The following is a 14,832-nucleotide window of genomic DNA, read 5'->3' as shown; positions in this document are numbered from 1 at the left end:
ACCAAAAAAGACGTTTCTTGTACATTTTAATAAAAGTAATTCCTTTACATTATTCATTTTTAGCGTCTTCGAATAGAACTATTTCAAAAATGCTACGCAAGGTCAACAAACAAAAAAAGCAAAAAGTTGCTATAGCAATTATTCTTTTTTGAATGAAAATTTCAGGAAAATACTTCTTTACTGACAATATTATTTTTCAACGTTTTATTGTTTGTAATTAAGCACAAAGTTACACAATGGACTATCTGTTCTCTGCCCACCACGGGTATCGAAACCCGGATTTTAGCGTTGTAAGTCCGCAGACATACCGCTGTGCCACTGGGGGGGGGGGGCTCAACGTTTTATATAATTTTTAATTCTAAGCTAGCTATGGCTATTTAAAGTGTTTCTTAAGTGTTACAGACTTTAAATAAAATATAAATTGACAGTTTCCCATTATTTAGCAGTGATTCTACTTAACAATTCAAAAACACGAATATATTTATATGTTTCTTTACAGCTCATGTGAGAGCACAACAGCTGCAAATATTATGGTAAGATCCCCAGAACTTTAATGTGAACAAGGTATGCGCTTATCGTTTCGCTGGATTTCTTTTGTAATTTATTTCCCCAAAAAGGTGCCGAAGGCCGCCTAGAGGGGTCACCTCTTTTAACCACTCTCACCACTATACAGTAGGGTGTTGTCTATCAGTCAGTCAGTCAATATATATTAAAATTACGTCGCATGAGAGACGCTTAACGTTGCAATTTGCCTCACTCCTTTCTGAAATAATAAATAAAAAATCTCAGTTAATTTATTACATTTTGAAATCAAATAGGGTCAGAGAATTTGAACAACATCTGTATGACTTATGAGATTTTTTTCTTTCTTTCCTGAGGAAAACTATATATATATATATATATATACAAACCCGTACGGAAAATGTTTGAAAGAGACGTTCTAATTTGCGAGATCAAAAGCCAAGACATATGCTGATATTACGGGGTCTGGAGTATACGACTATTTCAAGCCAAAAAATGTTAATACTTCTTCAGGAGAATGTAGAACATGTAGAAAACGTTAAATACCATAAAAAGCTGCGCTATAGCTATATAAGCAATTTTTTGTTTACATCACAAAAATAGGAGGTTCGGTCGAACCACCAGACCCCCGTACGTAAGTGGGTGATATACACTCACTGAGAAATTCGTTCTTTCTGGTCAGGTGCATCATGAAAAGCTTGCCGAAACCGGTTAAAAATGTAAGAACATGCGTGACCTTGAACAGATGGAGGCCGATCCACGGCTGAGAACCAAAATATATAGCTAAAGTTAACACGATCCTTTAAAACTAGCAATTATTGGGGGGGGGGAGCATATACAGTAATAAATATATTATAATTTGGATGGTTATTGTAAGTGGTACAACGCTACTGCTAAAGTTAAAAATATTTGTTATCATTCAAGTTAAATACTCTTTGACTTGCGGGTGAATAAAATTTGAGGCCTATATTACGCAGAAACATTAATTCCATGTGTAAAAAGAATTTTTACTATTTTCACTATTAAAATTTTTAAGAGTAGATGAAAAAAAACATCCAACTCTGTCTAATAAGAATTACCCTGTCAACAGCAAAATTCGATTTCGTAGAAACTACATTATATTATTGATGACTGAACCCCTTACACAATAAAATTCGATGTAAAAAAATGAACTAAAATATATTAATAATAGTCAGAGCTGGCATACCTAATGGCAGACAGGGAAGAGTCCCTATTCTGAGTAGTAGAACCCAAACACTCGTATAAAATAGAAAAAGAATAGTGAACGTTTTATCATGAAAAAATGTATAATACCAGTACCGCAACCACAATGATGTACGTGCTTCGTCGGTTTTTGGCCAGGAGCTCCTTCTTCGTGTCCCATGATATTAAATCTGAAAATGGGCTCCTTGATAGTAAATGGACAAAAAAAACCCTGATAGTAAATGGACAAGAAGAACCCTTGATAGTAAATGGACAAGAAGAACCCTGATAGTAAATAGACAAGAAGAATCCTTGATAGTAAATAGACAAGAAGAACCCTTGATAGTAAATGGACAAGAAGAACCCTTGATAGTAAATAGACAAGAAGAATCCTTGATAGTAAATGTACAAGAAGAACCCCTGATAATAAATGTACAAGAAGAACCCTTGATAGTAAATGGACAAGAAGAACCCTTGATAGTAAATGGAAAAAAAAAACCTGATAGTAAATAGACAAGAAGAACCCTTGATAGTAAATGGACAAAGAAGAACCCCTGATAATAAATGGACAAGAAAAACCCTTGATAGTAAATAGACAAGAGAGACCCTTGATAGTAAATAGACAAGAAGAACCCTTGATAGTAAATGGACAAAGAAGAACCCTTGATAGTAAATGGACAAGAAGAGCCCCTGATGGATATTATAGAAAATGTTTAATAAGTTTAGTTTGTTTACGTACGTGTTTAATCTTTGTATATTATGGGTCATTCTCACGAAATCGATATAATTGACTGATTTCTGTGTTGCTACAGTATAAGCATTGTATATAGATCGCTGCTATCAAAGAAATTATATCGATTTTTCTGTACACGCGAACGCTGCTTTACTGTCCATTAATCATTTGCAGCAATTCATTACTTGTGAGTATTATTAGTTGGTAAGTTGGATTACTGTTTAAGTTAAGGCATTTTTCAGTTAGTTAGTTTCTATTGATATCAATAAATAATTTTTATGATATTTAATCGTTTTGTCCCTAACTGGATTTCTCGAATTGTGTCATGCAACTTTAAAAATTATTCTGGTAACCTATATTATGATGAGTACTAATATAATTTCATTTCTTTGAGCACCACTTTTGCCTTATTTTTTAATTACCTTAATACGCATAATTTTCGTTTAAAATATTGAAATCATGAGACCCAGAGTTAGAGTAAATAATGCTCCCCCCCCCTCTCCCGAGCGTAAATGTACAAATTATGACGATACCATTGTTAAAAAAACAAGTTCTCGGGCTCAGAATGCAGTTTCAATGATTTTTGTGGAAGCATATGTTAAGAACTATCAAATGTTGGTGTTTTCTCTAATATATATAAATTCATATTGTGAAGCTAATTTGTGGTAAATAAAATTAAAATAATTTATTTAAAAAAAATCGCAAATTGCATACCTACTTATCATATCTGAACTTTTCAATATCTAGATATTTATCTATAATACATAAGTACAATCAACCTGAGTTTGATATGATTTTTTTTCAACAAAAAATACAAGAATCTGATCTGAAACAAAAAAACCTATTCATGAAAAAAAAACTGAAAAAAATGTTTTTTTAAATATTTTTTAAGAACCAACCTAATATGGTGGTCTCACTTTTAATATATTTTATTAATACTTTTTATTCCTGATAGCTCAGCGATAATTAAGTCTGAGGGCTTATAACATAAAATATATGATTTCGATACCCGCGGTGAGAAAAGCACAGATATAGCCCGTAGCTTTGTGCTTAATAAAGAATAAAAAACTAAATACATTTCTCTTCAAAACTCTGGGAAGCTAACATTTAGAGATGTCAATTACTTTTTTAATTAAACAAGATAATTTGTAATAGTAGTAAAATAAGTGCACGAGCTGGTAAATACTTAAAATGTGCACTTTCTTTAGAAGTCAAATCTACGATAGGTTTTCGCGTTTCTTCTGATGTATCCGTATTCTAAATAAGCATATTCATTTTCATTATATATATATATATTTAGTATCCTCAAGGCTATACAGTTACTTATTAAACTTATAATTAATAAACGATTCGTCTTGAAGTAAGGATATTATAATAAGCACGAGTAATTAGCTTTCGAACTTCTTGATGTTCGAGTAAAAATAAACAACAACCAAGATACAGTAGCCCGGACCTATTTCCATACCATACGTCAGCGTGTGGGCACACGACCGTGAAAGGCAGGTGGTATGGCGCGGGGCAAAGGCGCGTGAATCCGCTGTACGGAGACAGGATGTTATGGTCACTGCACAGAATCATTACTAGCACAAGCACTTGAAATCTTCGGTAAACAAATGTCTTTAACGTTTCAAGGCAAAGGTCCATTTTATGAAGTCATTCTGCAAGAAAACCACATTGACCCCCGTCTCATGCCATCCCGGCAGCAGCGATAGTTTAATTAGCTGCGACGGTCACCTTGGTTGAAACTATAACGAGTAACACCTGATACAAATCTACAATAATCTTCTTTAAACGTACGTCTTCTTACATATATGACAAAAAAAAAAAAAAGAAAGAAAGAAAAAAAGAACCTCACCCTGGGTGTATGACGAAAATAATGAAGTTAAATAACATTTTACAGTGAGTTGCAGAGCATATATACACACGCGTTCATACGGACATACACATAAAGGTCCCATTAGTTGCGCCAAGTTCGATCAGATAAAATCAATGTTTATACCGATTCGAAAGGACAGAGAGGATCTGATAAAATAGAGGAAGCCAGGTGTGGCCGAGTGATTAGCGTGCCGGATAGTGAAACCTCAGACCTATGGTTCGCGTCCCGTTGACGCAAAATCGGTCTTTGCTTTTTGGAGTCATTATTTAAAAATTATGGACGGCTGTCGTAAGTAGTCCTAGTGTAGATTAGCACGAAAAATCGAAACAAATAAAGAAAAGTGAGAAGTAGAAACTGTAAGATTCTTATGTTGCACGTATATATTTTCCTTTCTTATCGTCCAACCCACATTGCGAGTTCTGGTATTGAAAGAAAGGCCTCCTGGGCAGTGACTTGTGGGAAGCATGAAATCGTATTTTTACCCATCTTTAACTTGAAATTCGCAATGAAATGAAAATAAATGTAAAAAATACGCAGTCTAACGTGAATTTTATTTATAAAAACGTTTGATAAAATGATATATCCCTAACTTCTGGTGAGATTATACCACTCCAATGAAATGTAACGATTGGGAGTTACTATTTTATGTTAATTTTGGTTTCAGTCGTTCATAGTATATACAACAGAGTGTATATTGTATGCAAATTGGTGCTATGATTATCCTGTTTGCCACAAAAACATTCTGTATTCATCTATGTGAACAATCTTTAATTCCTATTTTTGCCTGTAACAGAATTGTTTATAAATCATTTGAAGAAACGATCGTAGTTAAAAGCTTACGTTTGAATAATATCATCAAGTTGTTGTTCGAGAAGCAGACGCTCCTATTTGGCTTTAAAATTCGTTAAGGTAAAAAACAACAATATTTAATTATTAAATCCGAATCTCCATCTGCATGAACACTTTATCATACATTCAAAACGTATTGTGACTTGGCTCCACGCGTACAATATTACTAGAGATCTGGTGGTCTTCTATATAAAATAAATGACGGGATTTTCTTTACATCGTCTAAAACCTGTTCCTTAAGAAAAGAAAAGAGTACGAATAAGGAAAGATAAAATAACATCAGCGATCGCTGAGTGAACAGCTTTATTTTTTCTCTCCCTGAGTTTTCCCACACATTCCACTTCCGGTGAGTGAAGGTACGTCCCCAAGGTGGACGGACGTCCTTCCTCTTTACCTTCGTTCTCTTTATTAGTGTCATTTGTTAAGCTGTTTCTTCACAGCGGTCTGAAAATTTCCTTCTCTCTACCATGCAAGTTTTCCATGAACAGAATATGGGAAACATTTTTTTTATTACAAAAAAAATCGATTTTTCTGACCATAAAGAAGTCGTTCTAGCTCTAGACTCACTGTCATGTGATGTCGATGTTTTTTCACCTTTTTAACCCAAAAAAACGTGAGAACTGAAATTTAAATTAAGACAAAAATTACATAATATACGTAAATATCTGTCATTAAGTTAAAAGAGAAAACAGCTATGCAAAGCTGTTGATGGCGTTATCAATACATTAACGGTATAGAGAGTAAAAAGAATGCATTTAAGAAACGTATATACGAAGTTAGTTAATAGTTTATTTTAAATAATCATGTTTCGCCAATTTTTCTTAAGCAACTTTTAAATATATCAACTCGTCGGAACTGTTTATGACAATCACTTATACGTTTTTCAACGCACCAATGAAATTACAGAATCAAATGTACAAGTATTTTACATTCTATAAACGTAAAACGTCCAGCATTTCAAGTCAAATATAATTCAGCAAGTATAGAAAAATTTACTTTTAATATTTTGTTCGTATTCTTCCAATAAATCATTTTGGTAATTTCTTATATTTGCAAGGAAATAAATTAAGAAAATAAATTCTATAAACGATGTTTCAGCTTGTTCTTAATATTAATTTGCCGTTGTATGAAATATGAAAAAGAAATTGATTCATTCAATATATGGAAGTTATTTTCTTTCATGAAAAATACTAATAATTTTTATACCAAGAAACATTATTTTTGTTTGACACTACTATTTTTTTTCTGTAAAGAACAGAGTTTGAGTCAATTTGTTTTCCGTTCATTAGAACTTGGAGAAATATATACAGGTGAACCAACAGTCCTGCTAAGCACAATAACCCTGGTCAAGACTTGTATCTATTTACATAAATCAAGCACATTTTTTAATTTGAACATAAATTTCGGACCTGACCTCTGATCTCGTACCGTAATGTTCAAAGCAGGAAGGCAAACAGAACCAAAATTACAACTACTTGCTGGAGTTTGAATATGCACAAAACCATAAACATTTCTGTGTGTTACCTATACATATATAAACAATATGACTTTGGAAAACCCATGTACATTTTCATGATGAAAACATCACAACATGCAGGATCCTGTTCAGAAGATCTTTCACGCAGTTTTATTACTACAACATTTTATTTTTGTCTTGGGGAAAAACACCGTCCGAAATTCTTCATATAGTTATTTTTCGTTGAGAACCAACCGAACAAAAGTATGACCTTTAGTATGGACAGAAATGGACTTTTTTTTTAATCGAGTGCATCTTCTGTAAATATTTATGTTATTTAAACTGTTCATCCATTCTTCAAATATACATCAATTCGAACTCAAAACGATCTTGCTTTATTCTTGTACGATGTATTTAACATTATCACAAATTCTGGCAATCTTGTCCGTATAATGGTTGATGTTGAGTACCAAATAAAGAACATCTGAGTCATGCCTACAGTTTTAATTATCTAAGCTAGAGCAGGATAGACTGAGGGAGAAGGTGTACAATAATAGAGGGATTTTTTTTATATTTATTTTACAGTACAGTTATATATTATTATTGTTATTCATTATAAAAAGTTTTAAGTTTATATACATAACTCTGTGATATTATTTTTATCCAAGTTGAAAAAGCTTGTTTTATAATTAGGGCTTGCGATTTCCGGTTTTAACCAATAAACACACCCCCTATAGAAAAATATGAAATCGGCGTTTTCCCGATAAACACGGGATGGTTATTTAGTTTAGTTTACCCTAACGTCCCCACTTTCCCGAATCACTGTGCTCGTGAGATTTAACCCTTTTCATAAGGGCTCGTGTATAATTATTATGGTTTGGTTATTTTGAATCTCGTGCAAAGCTACACAAGGGCTATCTGCGCTAACCGTCCCTAATTTAGCAGTGAAAGACTAGAGGGAAGGTAGCTAGTCATCACCACCCAGCCTCCCACAGGCACAGCTGTATTGGGTGGTGATGATTTGTTTGTTTGTAAGTAAACGCAAAGTTACACAATGTGTGCTCACCAGGGAATCGAAACGGTTTCTAACATTGTAAGTCCTCAGACCCACCAATTCTTGGGCTACTCTTTTACTAACGATTGACCGTCATTTATAATGCCCCCACGACTGAAAGAGCGAGCAAGTTTGGTGGGTTGGGAATTCGAACCCGCAACCCTCATGTCGCGAGTCAAGCGCCCTAACCACCTGGCCATGTTTTGTACCCGTTATCACTACCATAAGAGAAATTAGTGTACAGGGAATATATGGTATATTAGTATACTCATCACAGTATTAAAAGGGAAAATTCTGAAAAACACCAATTTTTAAGGTACCTGCATAAAACTAAAACTGAAAATCCCGAAAAACACCGATTTTAAAATATCTAAATAAAACTATAAAATAGCTAAAAATAAACAACGATGTAAAAAAAAGTAATAATAAGCATGGAAAAACAAAAGCCCTATCTATAATGAAACAGTTCTTCTCACAAACTGTTGAATTTGTTCATAAACAAATACAGAATATCTTTTGCATGTATTATCACTATAACCTTATCCCAGGACCTTAAATCCCCAACAGGGGCCTCAGAAATACTATAATTTTTATGCGAAGGAATTAGTATGACCTAAGTAAAGTCACCAAGAAAAATACCTTAAAACATTTAAGCTTTAAAAAGCCTAAACTAGTAATTGAAACAACAATATTTATCTGTAACTAATATTAGGACATTACTATTACCGATTTTAACTGCGAGCATCACAATGGGAATAATTGTAACTCGGACATCTAAACGTTCTAAACAACAGAAACTCATTAGTGTTAGATGGCTTTAACTCTACAAACAGTACACTAATCCAATTCCTGTTCTCTACAGATAGAAAAAACAGCTTACCAAACTACGCTTTAAGCTCTCTCACTTTGTTTGTTTTTTGAACAACAGGCACCAACGAGACCCTATGTCCTGTGGATAGGATAAACTTCTTCCGCGTGCTCAAGGCTTTAACTGGTAAGAGCCGCTAGGTGAGCAAGTCTTCTGTGTTGCGTCTTCCGCAAGAGAAAGCTCAGTGTGTCCTTACCAGTAATTCTATTTCTGCACACATACATTCGTCATTAACCTCGAAATTTTGATTGGAAGCGTCTTCTTTCAAAACATTAGAATAGACTGATTCACCGCGAAATAATCAAGTAAAATAGTGCAGAATGCAACTCAGTACACTGAGTTTATTACACACAACAAATACAACAGCCCAGTCTTAAACCCTGTGTACAAGTGTACTAGACCGCGTCCTTCTCAGGTAAACACCACCTGCTGGAAGGGAATAAGTAAGGTTGCTAGGCAACGACACTAGCCAATCGAGAAACACAGATGGTCGAAGACTGTTTTATAGACAACGTTTATGAAACAATGCAAAGGTAAGGTAAGCATTGCTTAACAAACTCATTCAACATGTCAAATATAAAAGAATGCGGTCTTAGTTACAATCAGCTTCTACTATTCAAATTGTATATATGGCTTCGCATGAAGATAACTACACAATGACAATATAATAACAAAAACTGCGTGTATTAAAAACTTTAACAAACATAAAGGCAATGGACTCAACTTCAAGGTTTGAAAGATAAGAGGTGCAAATGATCAAAAGGAATTCCCAAGACTTTCTATGTGGTAAGAAATGAAAGTGTCATATGTATGTCAGTGTACCTTGTGTATGTGTAACTATTTTTGAAAATATGACTGTCATTCTTTGTTGCAGTAGTTAAACAGGATGTGCGGGAAGTGTAAAGTTCTCTAACTTTGATTTTTTTTTGCTTCTGTGCTTTGTCAAATCTTGTTTGAAACCAAACCATGTAATGCTTGCTGTTGTAAACAGTTATAGATATTTTATGTAGAACTTAATTTTCTGTCCTAGATAAGTACCCAAAAAGGTTATGTTTCATTTGATGAATATAAATCCATTCCTTTTTTCACGGATTTCGAAGAAAAAGGATTATCCACAAACTACAAAACCAATCAGCAATCAGTAACAAAGAAGTCCTCTTTCAGGACGGCGGTCCAATGCTACATCCCCCAACGAAACAAAATCACCAAAATCTCTTACACTAAATAACTTCAATGTCTTTGTTTTGTGTTCGGTAATTATATATTCTTTATTGTATAAAATTGCAAATGTGTCATCTGACCCAAATAAATAAATAAATAAAAACTAGGATATACACGGATGCAGCATATTTCATTGTATCATGAACCACGATAGTGGTTCATAATAGAGATTGCACAGGAATTTACTCTAAACTCTAGTAGAACATTCGGGGAAAAACCACCTTAAAATCAGACTTATTTTTGAAGCAACATTCAAAACCTTCGTTTTTAATAGTTAAGACCACCCAAACATTGATAATAAGCAAAACAAGTGATTTCACGATTGTAGACAAAATCAAAATTTGTCCATTAGTTCATATTATTATCATTATTATTGTTCCACAAGCCTACATCAAACTCGACTGGGTATTTTACACCAGAACTTATACAGATATACTATATGGAACGCTGAAAATGTCTACGACCTATTAAAAAGTTGACTATTTTTCATTGAAAGTTGATTTATGTGGTTATAAATACATAATAGATGCAATGTTGTTCTGAGCGGCTGCTTTTATACTCCACGTGTGTTAAACGCGTTTACACAAAACTTCAGGCACAAAGCCATCTGGTTTAGTAAATAATCACTTTCAAAGACACGAAGCTTCATTTAAAGCTATGTTTAAGACGTATTTGTTTTATTTCAAAAGGCAGCTTTTTTTACCGGTAAAAATTTTTACGTGCTTATTAGTGGTTGTGTATTACTTTGGGTACGTACTTGCTCATTGGTATGCATTAAAAAAAAAGCCAACACACAAGATAATTAAAAATTGAGAATTTGAAATTTACAAATAGGAATCGCAAAAAAAAGTAACAAACAAGGCTGACAGTTTGCTCAAGCTAAAAAGAACAAACATGTGTCATGTAGACCTAACAAGGTAATCATGTTATTGCATATGTTTACATTCCATTAATCTATGTTGTATTATTGTAAAAGAAACATTATTTTGTTCTGATGAGATTGCTTTGTTTCTGTTCGTCTTTTGTTACATTAAACTGTGACATTGAAGGATACTCTCATTTAATCTGTAATGATACAATCTTTTCCTTCAAGATGGTCCTTTGAGAACAATTTTATATTTTGTTTGTTGTAGTTGCACACCAGTAAATGTGTTTGTTCTCTGTTGTACATTTGTTTTTATTTTGAATAAGTTCAGTGTGGTGGTTTGGAGGGAAAAAATCCAATGCAGCAGTAAGCTGTTGAAAAACGTGTAACATTCAACTGGACGTAAATGCACGTATGTAGCTTAAAATTCATTCTATGTAAATGGACTCCACTAAAATTGACAAGTATTGTAGACATGGAGTCAAAATAGGGATTTGTAGCTTGAGAAAATAATGTAGACACGATTTTCAGAATTATTTGTTTACTTTTTTAAAACTCAGTTGAAGGCTCGAAAATATAATATTTGCATTTGGATTCAACTAGTTTCTGTACTTTTTGACGATCCATATTCCCCTCCCTTTTTAAATCAAGAATTTTTACTAGTCTTGTTATATTACTATTCTGCAGTGTAGTGTACTACAAAGTAATGCAAATATAGTAAAGTGAATGGAGGTTCTGTAGAAAAAGCAACCATATTTATAATATTACCAGTCTAATTTCGAAATTTGAAGAATCTTTAACATACTTTACCAAATGTGTTTGTTTCGTTTATATATATATATATAATGTTTTCTCCTCAGAACTTTTGTTGTTGTTTGTTTTTAAAATCGAAAAGAAAATATGAAACGAATTTCCAGGTGAAAATGTCTTTAACCGTCATTACGATTTTCGTAACTTCACGTTTTTAAAAGCTAAAAAAAGTCTCAATAGTGAAAGCCTTATGAGCATCTGATGCCTTTAACCCTATTCGTGAATGTTTTATTCCCTAAAAAATCATCTATGGTCCAAGACGTACAGTATTGTAAAAGTCAAATTATATATATTATTTGCATGTAGAAAATCATATAAACATCTTCTCGTTACAACTATATGGATTCCCAATAATTTGCACTCACAATTATAGATGTAGTTTTATTATAAAATAAGTAGTTAGGGCCCACTTGGTCGACAGAACTTCTCTGCCACCAGAGTTAGGAGTGTGTTACTAGGAGAGAATGTGACATTATATGATTAAGTCATCAAAATTATAGATTTCACTTCCATATGCTAATATTTGAATGAGAAACTTATTTCACTGAATTTTTTAAAATATTTTTAGCATAACGATAAAAAATTTCTTGACAAAACATTTGATCTTTACATATTACTTCATTAGATTTATAGTTTTCGCATGTATAACTAATAAAATGCATCAACACATGTTTACAAAACAATGATGTGTTCTCATCAGACGTGATCCTATCTACAGTCGAAAAAATTAATCAGAGTAAAAAGAATGTACTATTAAACAAATAATTTAAAACTGAAGTCACTACATTAGAATTACCTGTAGGTAGTAGTAGGCATAATATATCTAGTATTAGAACTGATCGACTGGAAAAAACGACCAGTTATACTCGTAAATAATAACGATGATCTCTACTGTTTTAAGCCTATAGTATTAGCATTAGAATGGCTCAGAAATTTTCCTAAATATAATAGTATTAGAAATCAATGAAGATCGCTACTTGCACGTATGGATAAGGATCTTCATGCTTCATCTAATGTTCCAGAAGGGTCTTTCGGAATTGAAGAAATATCGAGATTTCGATATCTAAACGTTCAACTAAATTTTTGTCAGACATTTTCAACTGTATTATATATAAAGATCTTCATATCCTGAGAAGATTTTCCTCTGGTTTCATAATAATCATTTTGACGTTTAATAATTTATATAAAACATTCAAAGTGTATTCATGGAATTCTATTTCTCAATAGTTGTAGAATACATCAATTCAAAATAGTAGATTATAATTTTACTCTATAATGAATAAAGGATTCAAACATATCGCATATTTTACATTTTCAAATGGATTATTATTTCACTTATATAAAACCCAATATGTTTTAAACAGGTATCATTGGTATATGTTAGTTAAATTATAGACTTAACGAGAAATAAACATATATTAACAAAACTTCAAGTTTTATGCACACAACAATCAATTGAACATAAATAACACAGCGCTACTTTCGGCTCTACTAAGTATATAGTCTGCCACTACGTCATGTTATTATGGAGAAGTTTTCGACTTTGGCAAATTCTAAGGAACACATACATTTTTCATTTCATCTACCAGATTTCAAATCCTGGTAGCAACTTCTTGTGAAATTATATCAAAAACATCCGGTTCACCAGTATTACCTCATCAGCATTGTAGTTTTTTTTTTCTACATTTAGATACATGTACTAAAAAGTTACAAGTAAAATTGTTAATTGAATAGTTAATATAGCTGATTGTGTTTTCAGTTAATAATTAATTTACACATGTCATAAAAGTCTAGAATACTTTACAAGTGAAAACCATTATTCTAATGAGATAACTATTATGACATAATGTATTACATATGTCCTGTAAAGTTTTTGTCACATGTACTATTTTGATTTATTCTTTATTGGAACGAGATAAATATTATAGCATAGTCAATAATTTACCTTGCACACTTTTACAATTATCTGGTCACTTAATGTATAAAACACTTTGTTACTTCACTAGTTCTAGATAACATTGAATTATCTGTACTGAAAAGCTTTTATTACACCTAATGTGTCGTTTTTATAAATAGTAAACGAAACAATTGCATTATTTTTTCATAGCCAATTGTGTTCTTTTATGATTTAAGTATCGATTTAGCACATATAACGAATTGTAGTATATGATTATAGTTTTAGCTTCTATATTTAATTTTGCATGACATACTCTTCTGCAGTTTCTAATGTTTTATATGTAAAACAATTATTAATATCGCTAAATCATTTATTTACATTTCTACAATTAATATATTTTATAACATATCTTTAATCTATTCACCCTGAATAGGTCGTTTATTTAAGTTTCATGTTTAGCTTTATAAGTTAATCTGTATAACTGTCCCTCCCGCTAGAGAGAAATTGAAGTGAGGGTATACTCTCCCAACCCCCCCCCCCCCCCAGTGGCACAGTAGTATGTCTGCGGACTTACAACGCTAGAATCCGGGTTTCGATACCCCTGATGTACAGAGCACAGATTGCTCATTGTGTAGCTTTGTGCTTAACTTCAAACAAACCAAATCAAACTCTCAATTTTATCAACAGTGAGAAATTAAATTTCTCATCAATGAGGAGTAAAATAATATATATATTTAATCCTTTTTCAGCATTCTATTACAGTAACAAACTCGAGGTAAATATGTCGAGATTTTGAAACACATTCCATTTTATAACAAGACAAAAAACAATAGTTGTCGTCTAGTATATAAAAAACGATACATTCTGCCAGATGACAATACACTGCCATATGGATATTGATTTTTATTTATTTATTTATTTTTACATTTCATCGTGAGAGGCTGATGTATATAATGTGATTCATTTTGGATTTATTTTTCATTAGAGTGAGATGAATAACCACTTGCAACATTCCTTTACATGTTTAGTGTCAGGTACAACAGGAAGTGGTAAATATCAATTGGTAAGGAAGAATTTAACCTATCATAGCGTGGTTATCTATCCTATTCCTGAAAATATCGTGTAGTTTTATGGCGAATTTCAACCTTTGTATACTAAATTAATGCAAAGTAATCCTAACATTCATTTTGTCGAAGGTTTACCAGAAAATTTTCTTGATTTTTACAGTCTGATAAATCAAATCTTTTCATCATTGATGATCTTATGAGTGAAAGTGGTGAAAATAAATGAGTATCTCATCTTTTTTACACATGGAAGTCCCCATTTGAATTGATCAGTGTTTTATATTGTACAGAATTTATTTCATCAGGGTAGAGAAATGCGTATTAGTTTAAACTCTCAATACATTATATTGTTCAAGTTGTTTGTTTGTAATTAAGCACAAAGCTATACAATGGGCTATCTGTGCTCTGCTCCCA

Source organism: Limulus polyphemus, unplaced genomic scaffold, assembly GCF_000517525.1.
Source record: "Limulus polyphemus unplaced genomic scaffold, Limulus_polyphemus-2.1.2 Scaffold2904, whole genome shotgun sequence".
Classification (NCBI taxonomy): Eukaryota; Metazoa; Arthropoda; class Merostomata; order Xiphosura; family Limulidae; genus Limulus; species Limulus polyphemus.
The sequence above is the reverse complement of the archived record's forward strand: the minus strand, read 5'-3'. Positions refer to the sequence as shown.